The following is a 14,168-nucleotide window of genomic DNA, read 5'->3' as shown; positions in this document are numbered from 1 at the left end:
TTATATACCCAAGGGAGACATAGACAATTAACTTGGGTGGTGGCTTGTAGGAAAGAGAACAACAAAGATGAGACTGAATGCTTTGCTTGACATTTGTAGCTCTTGTATCAAAGAAAATGCAAAATGCAAAAAGTTCCTAACCCAAAACATCCAGCAAATCCAGGACGCAATGAGAAGACCAAACCTAAGAATGATAGGTATAGAAGAGAGTGAAGACTTCCAACTTAAAGGGCCAGTAAATATCTTCAACATAAAGAAATTGGAGAGAGCATATGCCAGCAATTTGACAGCATACCCAATGTATAAAACAAAGAAAGAATATTAAAAGCAGTAAAGGAAAAAGGTCAAGTAACATATACAGGCAGGCCTATCAGAATTACACCAGATTTCTCGCCAAAGACTATGAAAGCCGGAAGATCCTGGGCAGAAGTCATACAGACCCTAAGAGAACACAAATGCCAGCCCAGGGAACAATGCCCAGCAAAACTCTCAATTACTATAGATAAAGAAACCAAAGTATTCCATGACAAAATCAAATTTATATAATATCTTTCCACAAATCCAGCCCTTCAAAGGATAATAAATGAAAAACTCCAACACAAGGAGGGAAACTACATTCTAGAAAAAGCAAGAAAGTAATCTTTCAACAAAACTAAAAGAGACAGCCACATGAACAGAATTCCAACTCTAACAACAAAAATAACAGGAAGCAACAATTACTTTTCCTTAATATCTATTAATATCAATGGACTCAATTCCTCAATAAAAAGACATAGGCTATCAGACTGGGTACATAAACAGGACTCAACGTTTTGTTGCATACTGGAAGCCCACCTTAGTGACAAAGACAGGCACTACCTTAGAATAACAGGCGTGAAAACAATTTTCCAAGCAAATGGACCCAAGAAAAATGTTGAAGTATCCATTCTAATGTCGAATAAAAACAACTTTCATTTAAAAAATTTCTATTTCCAGGCTGTCCTGGAACTCACTCTGTAGACCAGGCTGGCCTCAAACTCAGAAATCCGCCTGCTTCTGCCTTCCAAGTGCTGGGATCAAAGGTGTGCGCCACCACCACCCAGTGAAAACTAATAGCTTTAAGTGCCTTGAAAAAGAAACTGGAGAGAGCACACACCAGCAATTTGACAGCATATATGAAAGCTCTAGAACAAAAAGAAGCAAATTCACCCAAGAGCAGTTGGAGGCAGTAAATAATAAAATTCAAGGCTGAAATCAACCAAATGAAAACAAAAAGAACTATACAAAGAATCAACCAAACCAGGAGCTGGTTCTTTGAGAAAATCAACAAAATAGATGAACCCTTAGCCAGACTATCTAGAGGGCACAGAGACAGTATCCTAATTAACAAGATCAGAAATGAAAATGAAGACATTACAACAGAAACCGAAGAAATCAAAAAAATCATCAGATACTACTACAAAAGCTTGTACTCAACAAAACTAGCAAACGTGGATGAAATGGACAATTTTCAAGGCAGATACCAGGTACCAAAGTTAAATCAAGATCAGATAAATGATGTAAACAGTCCTATTTCTGCTACCAAAATAGAAAGATTCATTTAGTCTCCCAACCAAAAAAACACCAGGATCAGATGGGTTTAGTGCAGAGTTTTATCAGATCTTCAAAGAAGAACTAATACCAATACTCATCAAACTATTCCACAAATAGAAACAGGAGGTACTATACCCAATTCATTCTATGAAGCTTCAAAGACTCTGATACCTTAACCACCCAAAGACCTAACAAAGAAAGAAAACTTCAGTCCAATTTCCCTTATGAATATCGATGCAATGATATCATGATCAAGTAGGCTTCATCCCAGGGATGCAGGGATGGTTCAATATATGAAAATCCATCAATGTAATCCACTTCATAAACAAACTAAAAGACTCTATGGAGCAGAGACTGAAAGATGGACAATCCCGAGACTGCTTCACATGGTAATCCTTTCCATACTCAATCATCAAACCCAGACACTATTGTGTCTGTCAGCAAGTGCTGGCTGACAGGAGCCTGACATAGCTGTCTCCTGAGAGGCTCTGACAGTGCTTGACTAATAAGCAGAGACTCTTAGTCATCCATTGGACTGTGCATAGGGTCCCCAATGAAGGAGCTGGAGAAAGGACCCAAGGAACTGAAGGATTTGCAGCCCCTTAGGACAAATAACAGTATGAACTAACTAGTACCCTCAGAGCTCCCAGGGACTAAATCAACAGCCAAAGAGCACACATGATGAGACTCATGGCCCCAGCAGCATATATCTAGCAGAGGATGGCTTAGTCAGTGGGAGGAGAGTCCCTTGGTTCTGTGAGGTTTATGCCCCAATGTAGGGGAATGCCCAGGCCAGGAAGTGGGAGAGGGTAAGTTCATGAGCAGAGGGAGGAAATATGGTTAGCTTTTTGTTTTTGTTTTTGATATTTTTTTCAGAGGAGTAGCCAGGAGACGAGATATATTTTGAATATCTTTTTCAGAGGAGTAACCAGGAGAGGAGATATATTTTGAAATGTAAATAAAGAAAATATCTAATAAAAAAATAAACAAACTCAAAGGAGAAACCCATATGATCATCTCATTAGACGCTGAGAAAGCATTTGACAAAATCTAACACCCCATCATGATAAAAATCTTGGAAAGATCAGGAATTCAAGGCCCATACTTAAACATAGTAAAAGCAATATACAGCAAACCAGTAGCCAACATCAAACTAAATGGAGAGAACCTTGAAGCAATCCCACTAAAATCAGGGACTAGGCAAGGCTGCCCACTCTCTCCCTACCTATTCAATATTGTATTTGAAGAGTACAATAGCCAGAACAATTAGACAACAAAAGGATGTCAAATGGATATAAATTGGAAAGGAAGAAGTCAAATTATCACTATTTGCTGATGATATGATAGTATACTTAAGTGACCCCAAACATTTCACCAGAGAGCTCTTAAACCTGATAAACAACTTCAGCAAAGTAGCTGGATATAAAATTAACTCAAGCAAATAAGTGGCCTTCCTCTACACAAAGAATAAAAAGGTTGAGAAAAAAATTTGGGAAACAACACCCTTCACAATAGTCACAAATAATATAAAATACCATGGTGTGACTCTAACTAAGCAAGTGAAAAATCTGTATGACAGGAACTTCTTGTCTCTGAAGAAAGAAATCGATGAAGATCTCAGAAGATGGATTGGCAGGATTAATAAAGTAAAAATGGCCATCTTGCCAAAAGCAGTCTACAGATTCAATGCAATCTCCATCAAAATCCCAACTCAATTCTTCACAGAGTTGGAAAGAGAAATTTGCAAATTCATCTGGAATAACAAAAACCCTAGGCTAGTAAAAACTATTCTCAACAATAAAAGACTCTTTTATGGAATCACCATCCCTGACCTCTAGCTGTACTACAGAGCAATTGTGATAAAAACTTCATGGTATTGGTACAGTGACAGGCAGGTAGATCAATGGAATAGAACTGAAGACCCATAAATGAACCCACACACCTATGATCACTTGATATTTGACAAAGGAGCTGGTCAAAAAAAGACAGCTTTTCAACAAATGGTGCTGGATCAACTGGCATTTAGTGTGAAGAAGAATGCAAATCTATCCATTCTTATCTCCTTGTACAAAGCTTAAGTCCAAGTGGATCAAGGACCTCCACAGAAAACCAGATACACTGAAACTAATAGCAAAGAAAGTGAGGAAGAGCCTTCGAGCACATAGGCACAGAGGAAAATTTCCTGAACAGAACACCAATAACTTGTGCTCTAAGATCAAGCATTGACAAATGGGACCTCATAAAATTGCAAAGCTTCTATAAAGCAAAGGATGCTGTTAATAGGACAAAATGGCAACCAATAGATTGGGAAAAGATCTTTACCAATCCTATATCCGATAGAGGGCTAATATCCAACATATACAAACAACTCAAGAAATTGGACCCCAGAAAACCAAATAACCCTATTAAAAGTAGGTACAGAGCTAAACAAAGAAGTCTTAACTGATGAATACCGAATGGCTGTGAAGAACCTAAAGAAATGTTCAACATCCTTAGCCATCAGGGAAATGCAAATCAAAACAACCCTGAGATTCCACCTTACACATGTCAGAATGGCTAAGATCAAAAACTCATGTGACAGCAAATGCTGGCAAGGTTGTGGAGAAAGAGGAACACTCCTTCACTGCTGGTGGGATTGCAAACTGGTACAAGCATTCTGGAAATCAGTTTGGCGGTTCCTCAGAAAATTGGACATAATACTACAGGAGGACCCAGCTATATCACTCCTGGGCGTATACCAAGAGTATTCTGCAACATGTAATAAAGATACATGCTCCACTATGTTCATAGCAGCCTTATTTATAACATCCAGACCTGGAAAGAACCCAGATATCCTTCAACAGAAGAATGGATACAGAAATTCTGGTACATTTACACAATTGAGCATTGTTCAGCTATTAAAAACTGTGAAATTATGAAATTCTTAGGGAAATGGATGGATCTCGAAAATATCATCCTGAGTGAGGTACCCCAATCACTAAAACACACACATGGTATGCTCTGATAAGTGGGTATTAGCCCAGATGCTTGGAATATCAAAGATACAATACACAAACCACAAGAAACTCAAGAAGAAGGAAGACCAAAGTGTGGATACTTCGATCTTTCTTAGAAGGAGGAACAAAATACCCATGGAAGGAGTTGCAGAGACAAAGTGTGGAGCAGAGATTGAAGAAATGACAAACCAGAGTCTGCCCTACCTGGGAATCCTTCCCATATACAATCACCAAGCCCAGACACTATTGTGGGTGGCAGCAAGTGCTGGCTGACAGGAGCCTGATATAGCTGTTTCTTGAGAGGCTCTGACAGTGCCTGACAAATACAGAAGTAGAGACTCAGAGCCATCCATTGGAATGATCACAGGGTCCCCAATAAAGGAGCTAGAGAAAGGACCCAAGGAGCTGAGTGGGTTTGAATCTCCATAGGAGGAACAACAATATGAATTAACCAGTACCCCTAGAGCTCCCAGAGAGTAAACCACCAACCAAAGAATACACATAGTGGGACTCATGGCTCCAGCAGCATATGTATAGCAGAGGATGGCCTAGTCGGTCATCAATGGGAGGAGAAGCCCTTAGTCCTGTGAATGCTCTATGCCCCAGTGTAGGGGAATGTTAGGGCCAGGAATTAGGAGAGGGTGGGTTCATGAGTATGGGGAGGGGGCAGGGGGGAGGGGGGAGGGAATAGGGGTTTTTTTTTCAGAAGGGAAACCAGGAAAGGGGATAACATTTGAAATGTAAATAAAGAAAATATCTAATAGATATATGTTAATCTACTTTCAAAAAGAATTTAAAAGTAAAAAAAATAGCCTACCTCAGAGGGGGAAAACATTTAATGAATTTTGAAAATTTAGAGACTATGAAACTATCCCCTTTCCTTATTCACATTGAAGTCATGGTGATTTTCATGTTCCTGTGTATTGCTTGATTTTATTCATGACACTTTCTTAATTAAGTGTGAAGTCACATCTCAGAAAAAAACCCCACAAGTAAATCAGGTTCTTACAAATCATTGATGCTTTCTGGAAAGCGAGTATTGGTGTGTTCAGATATAATATATGGCAGGTCAAGTGTACATTGGGGGCCTCCATTTACAAGTTACACACTGGTAGAGGGGACTTTGTGAGGGAGGAACTGGGAAGGGGAGCAGTGTTTGTGATGTAAATAAATACCAAAAATTAATTAATTACACACTTGGACAGAGATATTTTTCTCTTATAGGACTAAGAGTGGCAGCTGTGGTGGCAGAGAAGGAAACCATGGAGATTATGTGTCCCTGTAAAATGACAAGTTCCCTGTAGAGAGCCTTGTTGCACAGCTCATATTTCAGGTAGAGCAGAAAACCAAAATTGGTCTCTATTATAAATATTTCAAAACTATTTTTGAAAATATTTTTGAATATATTTAAAAACTATATTTTTTGAATATATTTAAAGAGTGTATTTGCACAGACATATATAGTTTGAAAACTTGTCAGCCTTCTAGTTTTCTGGAGTGTTCACAAAGTGCACGTATTGTTCTCAGACATTTGGACCATACATTAACTCTGAACTGAGTGTAAGTCATGTTCATATGATAGTTTCATGTCTTGAGTTTTCTGATGATTGTCATTCATCAGACTCACACAAGCTTTTTGTCTTTTAATTCAATGTCTGGTATCAGCATTTTGGTCATAAGTGTGACAAGAACACCAAAGTTCTGTTTGCTTCAATGTTATGTCTGATATATCAGACTAAACACATGGAGGATGGATTTTTAATCACAAGGTTGAAGAAAGCTGTGCTGGAGGCCAGAAGCCACAGTACGGAGTTGCCAGCTCATTACCATGTGCCTATGGGCTTCTCCCTTTACAGAAAGCTTTAGATTTTTTTAAAAAATTTGATTTTTTTATAATAACCTATGAGGAAACTGGGCCTTTAAAATTATCATCAAACTATAGTAAGAAAAGAGGTAGATTAGATAAGTGAATTGCTTTCCCACAGGCCTCTTATTAGCAGCCTGAGGAGAAAAATTGCCATCCACAAGGACTTTGCACCTCACCTGTCCCATCTTACACACCTGCATATCTGGGGACAGGGAACACATTGAGGTTCTGAGAGTCAGTGTCAGCTGAGGTTCTTCTTGCTTTTAAGCATTACATTTTGTACTCAATAACATTAGAGATGTCCTAGTGATTTGATTTTTAGTCCCTCTGCTTAGTGGGAGCCCTCCCTTTCAAATTCTCTCTCTTGGATTCCTTTTCTTTTTCATCCTCAGCTTTCTTTTGGCAGACTCTTCTAACTTATCAACAATTTGCAATCTCAAGAGAATGAACGACACAAGAGATATGTACCACCTTAAAAGTTCCTTCTAACTCTAGTGATACTACTCTGAAAGCTATTCTGATGTTATAAATACGAGTCTTTGGAACGAAGCCTTGTAAACACTTAGGTGTAAATAAATTCAGTTGAAAGCATGTGATATAAACTTGGCATTAGCTAATTTATGTTATGAAAATCCCTAAGCTAAAGTAACCAGTATATATGTATATGTGTGTGTGTGTGTGTGTGTGTGTGTGTGTGTGTGTGTGTGTGTGTGTGGTGTATGTGTATGTGTATGTGCATATGTATATGATGATCAAGGTAACCAAATAAACTTTTAGGGAAATTTAAAAATTACAATTGAAAATCCAATTGGCCGTAAGTTTTTCAAAGAATCTGATGCTTCACTGAATTTATTTTAAACCTTACAAAGACACACATAGAGAGATATACACACTTTATCTTTAATTATTACTGAAGAGATTTTTCAGTCTACATACAACACAGTTTCACATTTTATAAAAATTTCATAGCTGTTATAAATTCATTATATTTGAATATGGTATCAACAGTGTAAAGAGAAGTAATTAATAGTGGCCCGATTTCCTGTTTTAACAGTTATTTGGCCTTAAGCAACTTCTCCAGAGGATGTGAGATATACACCTTTTAGCATTGTCTACCTTAGAGTGGGAATTTTAAGTTTCAGTAATCTAATCCAAGTAAAGCAGTCCGTAGCAGTGACCTGTACTGAGGTAATGTTACTTACCTCTTTTTCCAGATCTGACCAATCAGGCTTTCAGATGCTTGTGGTCTCCTAGGTGTGCTTCTCAGTTTTAGCTGTATTGACATTTTGAGTATCATTCCTTTTTCTATTGTTTTCTAGTGAGTTGGGGGTTGTTGGTACATCTCCCCAGTTTCTAAGTTAGATAGAGAAACACACTCACCGCTCCATAAGCATGCAGACTTGGGGAACGGGGGCTCATAATAACATCTGGAAGCCCAAGTTAAGTTTCCAGGACCCTACTTCCTCGGGGAAAGATAATAGACCCATTACCATCTCCCCAGGCCTAGTACGTCTCTATTATTTTGCTCAGTTTTGTCTGTTTGCTCATTGAGGTCTGTTGACTGGTGGCACGTGTCACAAAGCTACCTTTGCTCCCTTATGATGGGTGGTTGTGTCATACTCAGAGAACACAACAATTTTTTAACACTACACCGCTTTCCTCATGGCTTTTTCCATTCTCCTTGTCAACTCTCGTGCATTGTGGCCTGAACCCTGGATTAGGTGATAGATGCTTTGAATCTTTTATAACCATTTAGTCACCATGCAACAGCAGCAGCAGCAGCAGCAGCAGCAGCAGCATTTAATCTGAGCAGTTTGGTAGGGATTTCTGCTAAGTACTACCTATCATCATAGTGTTCACCTCTCCAGCCTTGGCTAATAAAAGAAGTCATCTGTGGTATCAGACATATTTTGAGAGAGATGATAGGCCTATCAGATAAGTTTATAAAAACAAACACTAAGAAAAGCCTCCTTACTTGAGCCTAGGGAACCTTCCCAGTCAAAGAGTTTTGGCTGGTTTACATTACAACATATTGGTTCCTTTTGTAACTCAGGGTTTCAATTTAATTTCAAAGTCAGTGGTTGTACCTATAAGCACAGTGTCACTACTTGACAAGAAATTATAACTTTGGTGGCTTGGTGATCGTGCTAACATGTAGCTGAGCAGGTCATTAGATACTTCACATTGTATCAAGTATAGTGTATTTTAACAGTATCAAATGGTCAAAAGTATTGGCAATTTCTATCCCAGGCTGGACCTTCATACCTTAAAGCCATTATCACAGTGCATTTATATCAGTTGTCTTGTCATTTGATCTGATGTGTATGCAGCAGCAGTGGCAATCATAATGTCAGAAATGGATCATAGAATGAATCCCCAAATCAGGGGTTGTCCATGAATTTTTGATATGTCAATTTAAAGAGGTGGACTAACACTAAAATGCAGAAAAAGGAGATTTATTCAATCTGGCGCTTAGGGAAATGGACTTAGAAACCTGGTAACTTCTAAAGACTGTCTTTGGGGTCCTGATATGAGAATGAGTTTAAAATAAAAATCAATAATCTTGTGGCCTTGGTACATCTTTGCTTATCATACCAAGCACTATCTATCAGATTCTTATCTACCGTGTTTACTGTTCTAGATGGTTTTCTGAATACATAAGACATGAGATTTTTAGCATTATATAATGACACCTACTCCTGAGGGTAGACAGGATCCTGAAAGTTTACTACTGCGGTATCCATGCTAGCACAGTTATTTCTGGAATTCAGCATATTAGATGGTATTAACAGAATATCCAAGAGTAATAAAATAGAAAAAGATTCAAATGCTTGTTCCACTTGTTTTCTCCAAAGAAAAATGTTGGGTTCTGCATGGTGTATACAATGGACTACATTCTGATGCTTTAGATTCACAATTCTCATCTTTTGGCATTTTTCTATAGTCCAAGGATCTGGTAAGGTTCAGCCATCTTGTACTGTTTGGCTTGCTCAGGACTCAAAAGGGGAAACTGTGTGTCAGACTGGCTGCAGGTTGGTGCTCTGTAGTCTATAATTGCCTCCTGAAAAGGTCCCTTCTGGATAAACAATGACCATCTTAACTTTTTCCTTTCTACCAAATACATAAATTCAATGTACATTTGACTCCTTCTTAAACTCTCCAAGTCTGTGATACATCATGAGCCAAAGGTGTGCGTGCACTCCTAGCATAGTTTTGTGCAGTGGAGAAAGTGACACTACATAATCTCTGCAGAAAGGATGCTGACTCATCCTTTGACAAGCTAAATCTTTAAACCTTCATTTCCTCACTTATATGGTATCATTGCTACCATTACTCCCAGTATATATTGGGTTTACAATGAATTGGTGTTCATTGGACACTTACAGACACTGACACGGAAACATCGTTAAGGTACTAAGAATTGAATATTCCACACTGGGTCTTCAGTCAAGCTGCATAGTCATTTTAATGGGGGAATAGATTATGAATCACACACTTTAAAGGCATCCTCTCAGAATAGCACATTGAGTATCAATCCCTGCTGCATCTTCTTCCCCTTGGCTAACGCCCAGCCTTTCCTTGCCTTACTGAAGCCTATAAGCATTGCATCTGTTGTTCTGTCATCCTTTTCCTAGGAACTCTCATCGGATTCCATCACAAAACTGTGTACTCCTGAGTAGTACCTTTTCTCATTCTGTCTTGATTTCCTTAGCATATAAAAAAGATCTACCAAAGCAGTTCCTTCAATAACATCAACCATGTATGAATTTTATGTTTGAATTTCATATTTGGCTTCACTCTTCATCTCCACATTTGTGACATAACCCCCCTGTGTACTCATGTTGCCTTAGTTTGTAGAACAAAGTGATAGGATAAATGATCTTCACCTTCTGAGGCTTGGTTAGCTGCTGAGGCTAACATATTCTTGCACATGGGAAAGTATTCAGAGGACTGGGATTCTTTTCTACTTTCACATGGTTTTGATTAGAAGTTTGAGGATCTTTATTGACATTTCTAAAAGCATGTAAAGTAGTAAATAAACTTGCACTTTTGTGGTCCTGAGAATGTCCTCTAAATAGACATTTTATATGTCATATGTTATATTGCTTATTGTCTATTGCAGTAAGCTAGCATGAGACGAATAATCAAGCCCATGAAGCAACAAGTCTAAGACAGGAGAGTAGAATATAGATGGTTGTCACAGGCCTTTTAAGATTAGCATATACCAGTGAGAAAGGCTGGCAAAACGTTTGTTTTAACCAACTAACCTCAACAACTGACCCAGGTGCAGATGTATTCAATAATGTGCCATGGATCTCATTACAATACTGAAGTACATATCCTGGGAAAAGAACTTAAGGTCCTAATCATACATAGAACATATGCTGTTGTATAGAACTGCATATTCTACCTGGGAGTTCTAAAGTCTTCAAGTGAAACCCCTGGAGCCCAAAGGACTGTATCGTTGATGTTCTCTCCTTTGTTCACTGACTCAGCTGGTAAACAAGTTCTTTGTTTTGCTCCACTTATGCATATACACTTTGTCTCTCTTTCTAATTAATTGATTGATTGTTAAAGAAATTTAAAATTGCACATTTGACTTTATTACAGTATCTTCTAATAAAAATAGTTTTGTTAGTTTCCTTCCTCCCTCTCTCATTGTGCCACTGACTTTCCCTTGCGCTGTGCCCTGCCACTGTCTCTAGTCTTCCTGCTAAAATTAATATTGGCAGGCCAAATTTAGAAAAAAAGTGGGAATTTTAGGATGAATTTTGGAGTTGCAGTTTTAAACTTGTTGTATCTTGTTTCTTTGTATTAGTTTAACTTTTTATTTCCTGCTTCTCTAAAATTTGTTTTCTGTTTTTTTTTTTTTTAATGAAGCCTAACAAATTATTTCTTAATATGCTGACTCTGCCAAAATGTTCTAGGGCAGTGGTTCTCAACCTCTGGGTCACGACCCCTTGGGAGGGGTTGCATATCAGATATTCTGCATTTCAGATATTTATATTACAATTCATAACAGTAGCAAAATTGCAGTTATAAAGTAACAAATAATTTTACAGTTGGGGGTTACCACATCAGGAACTATATTAAAGGGTCCCAGCATTAGGAAGATTGAGAAGTTTGGAACCACTGTTCTATAGTTCCAGTAGTGGAGGACCAATTAACAATTTCAGTAGTGGAGGACCAGTTATTTAGAAATATGAGCCTGACACAAACTTTTACATGTACATGAAATACATTGTTATATTGAGTACTATATTTTGCCTTTCTCTTCTGAGTCTCACTAGCTAATTTTAAAAATGAAGTATTTGTATTTGTGTATAATGCCAAAGTATTCATATTTTTGTTTTATTTTAAATCACTCTCTCTCTCTGTTTCTCTCTCTCTCTCTCTCTGTTTCTCTCTCTCTCTCTCTCTCTCTCTCTCTCTGTGTGTGTGTGTGTGTGTGTGTGTGTGTGTGTGTGTTTGTGTGGGTGTTTTGTGCCCTCAGTTATCTCTTGACCTTAGTTTTTTGAGATAAATTGTCTCACTGAACTTGAATCTTGACATTTCAACTAGAGTGGGTAAGCAGGTGATGCTACAGTCCCATCTCCCATTGCTCTCTGTTTCCATCTCCTAGCTCTGGGAATACAGACATGCACTGCCCCTCCCATCTCCCATTGCTCTCTGTTTCCATCTCCTAGCTCTGGGAATACAGACATACACTGCCCCTCCCAGCTCCCAGTTTTTATGGAGTTGCTGTGGATCTGAACTCAGTAGATGTGTTCTTAATTCCAACTGTTTTTAAGTAGTTCTTTTTCATTTCTGCTTGAGTGGCATTCTTTTTATTTTGATAGAATTTGTTTTCCTTTTTAAATTACTCTTTTTTTTATTTCTTAAAAATTTCTCTGTTTCTTTTGTTACATACTGATTTTTTGGAAAATTGCTATTCAACTTATATTGGTTTTAAATATTTTCTTGTACAGTTTAGTCTGTAGCTTCCTACTGCATTGTTCTCAGAATGCAGAGTGTATGATTCCAGTGCATTTAAATCTGTTGCACTTTTGATGCCAGGAACAGAAGAAGAGCAGCACCCTTTCTACCCTGCCATACACACTGCTCACCCAGGGGTTTTCCCCTTTCTGAAATAAACTACAAAACATCAATTGTCTTTCTCTACGACTTGAATTGATGGATTCAGTTACCACTGAATCTATCTCCCTTCACCATGCAAAGCTGGCAAAAAATTCAGAATTCAATTGTTTTGACTGTAACAGTCATAAAATAGAGTACAGTATTTTAGTAATATCATACAGCAAAAAACTAAAAGTATAATAAATATACTTTAATGTGTACAAGTCATTCAATATTTAGTTTTTAAAATATTAAAGTTTCCTAGGTATGTATTATTTGACACATGTAGAATTGAAATTTAGTAATCACCAAGTTGTAAAATTTTAATGAACTTCTAGGAATCTTAATAAATCCTAAGACTGTCAGCCTTATACAGAAAGTACAGTGATTAGAAATGACAATCCTGAGTGTGTACGTACTATAGCTATGGAGGCCCAGTGCTCACACTCATTGATGCACTGAAGATTTCATCTATTGTGGCCTCTTTAACTGACTCACAGCCTAGAGCATTCAGCCCAGAACCTTTGTTCATCAAGCCTTGAGGGCTTGTTTACAATACTAAACTTATTTTAGTATTTTATCTTATTGAAGCATTTTACTTATCTATTTTAGTAATTGTAAATTAATGACCCTGAGTTCTTTAAAAACAAATCGTGTTCATGCATTCTGACAGCTTTTTTTTTTTTTTTTTTTTTTTTTTTTAATGATCACTATTGCTCTGCCCTGGCTTGCTATGCACACTCGTCTACTCCAGTCACATCCAAAATCCAAAATATCGGGAATAAAATCCTGATTAAGGATAAGAGGCAATAAGAATCCAAAAGGAATTCTGTGCCTCCTGGATTTCAGACAGTCGCTGGTATTACCTAACTCAGACGTGTTCCAGATTAGTCTTTCCAATCATCAACACGCCCTCATAATTAGGCATAAAGGTACCCCAAGTAATGACTTGTAAATGGCTAAGATTGGGCACTGTTTTCTGGCCAGCACAATGTTTCCAACTATCCTAGTTTAATACCAAGTTGTCCATAGCTTGCAATTTCTCTCAAAGTATCTGCCTCGCCACAGCTAGCAACAGAGGTCAAGCATATTCCTTAGAGCAATAGACAGCTGATAGTAGTTAAAAATATTTTAGATACTAGAGAGTAATGAAGGGCTTCCACCCAAAGACATTAGCTAGAAGTGTTAAATTAAAACCTCCTAGTCATTGCCTCCACCAAGAACCAGAGAGTTAGTATAGGAATACCAAATTAGCCCCAGCAGGGAGGGGCACCATTGCTCTTACGCCTGCTTCACAACTAGATACGTGATCTTGGTGAGTAAGATCACTGACCTTAATGTGTCACCTGCCTACATGACTCTTGTCATCTGCCTTGCTTGCTGTATGCTACTTAAGCCTGCTTTTCACTTGGTGCGGAAGGAGAGGATAAGGACTAGGACTTGCAGAAGGACTCGAAGAAGGACTCGCACTGCACTTGTACTGGAGCTCAGACTAAGAGTAGAACTTAGATGGGCTAGGACTCAGATTCGTGCAATCCACAGTCCCCAGGGCCCAGAGCACTTGGACCCAGGGGATGCAGCACCAGTTCAGAGGAGATAGCTGCTGCTTTAGACCC

At 38.2% G+C, this 14,168-nt stretch overlaps 1 protein-coding gene across 6 annotated transcripts in view; it reads right to left on the bottom strand.

Annotated features, from left to right (window-relative positions):
* The window catches only part of LOC116081753 (prolactin-5A1-like), a 79,759-nt gene extending 71,846 nt beyond the window's left edge, over window positions 1-7,913 (bottom strand). For all 6 annotated transcript variants that reach the window (XR_004114996.1, XR_004114994.1, XR_004114995.1 and 3 more), the window contains exon 1: window positions 7,638-7,913. The gene's annotated coding sequence lies outside the window, so the exon portion shown is untranslated. The remainder of the gene's footprint in view (window positions 1-7,637) is intronic.
* Between the last annotated feature and the right edge of the window lie 6,255 nt (window positions 7,914-14,168).

The sequence above is a fragment of the Mastomys coucha genome, unplaced genomic scaffold (assembly GCF_008632895.1).
Source record: "Mastomys coucha isolate ucsf_1 unplaced genomic scaffold, UCSF_Mcou_1 pScaffold7, whole genome shotgun sequence".
NCBI classification, from domain to species: Eukaryota; Metazoa; Chordata; class Mammalia; order Rodentia; family Muridae; genus Mastomys; species Mastomys coucha.
The sequence above is the reverse complement of the archived record's forward strand: the minus strand, read 5'-3'. Positions and strand labels throughout refer to the sequence as shown.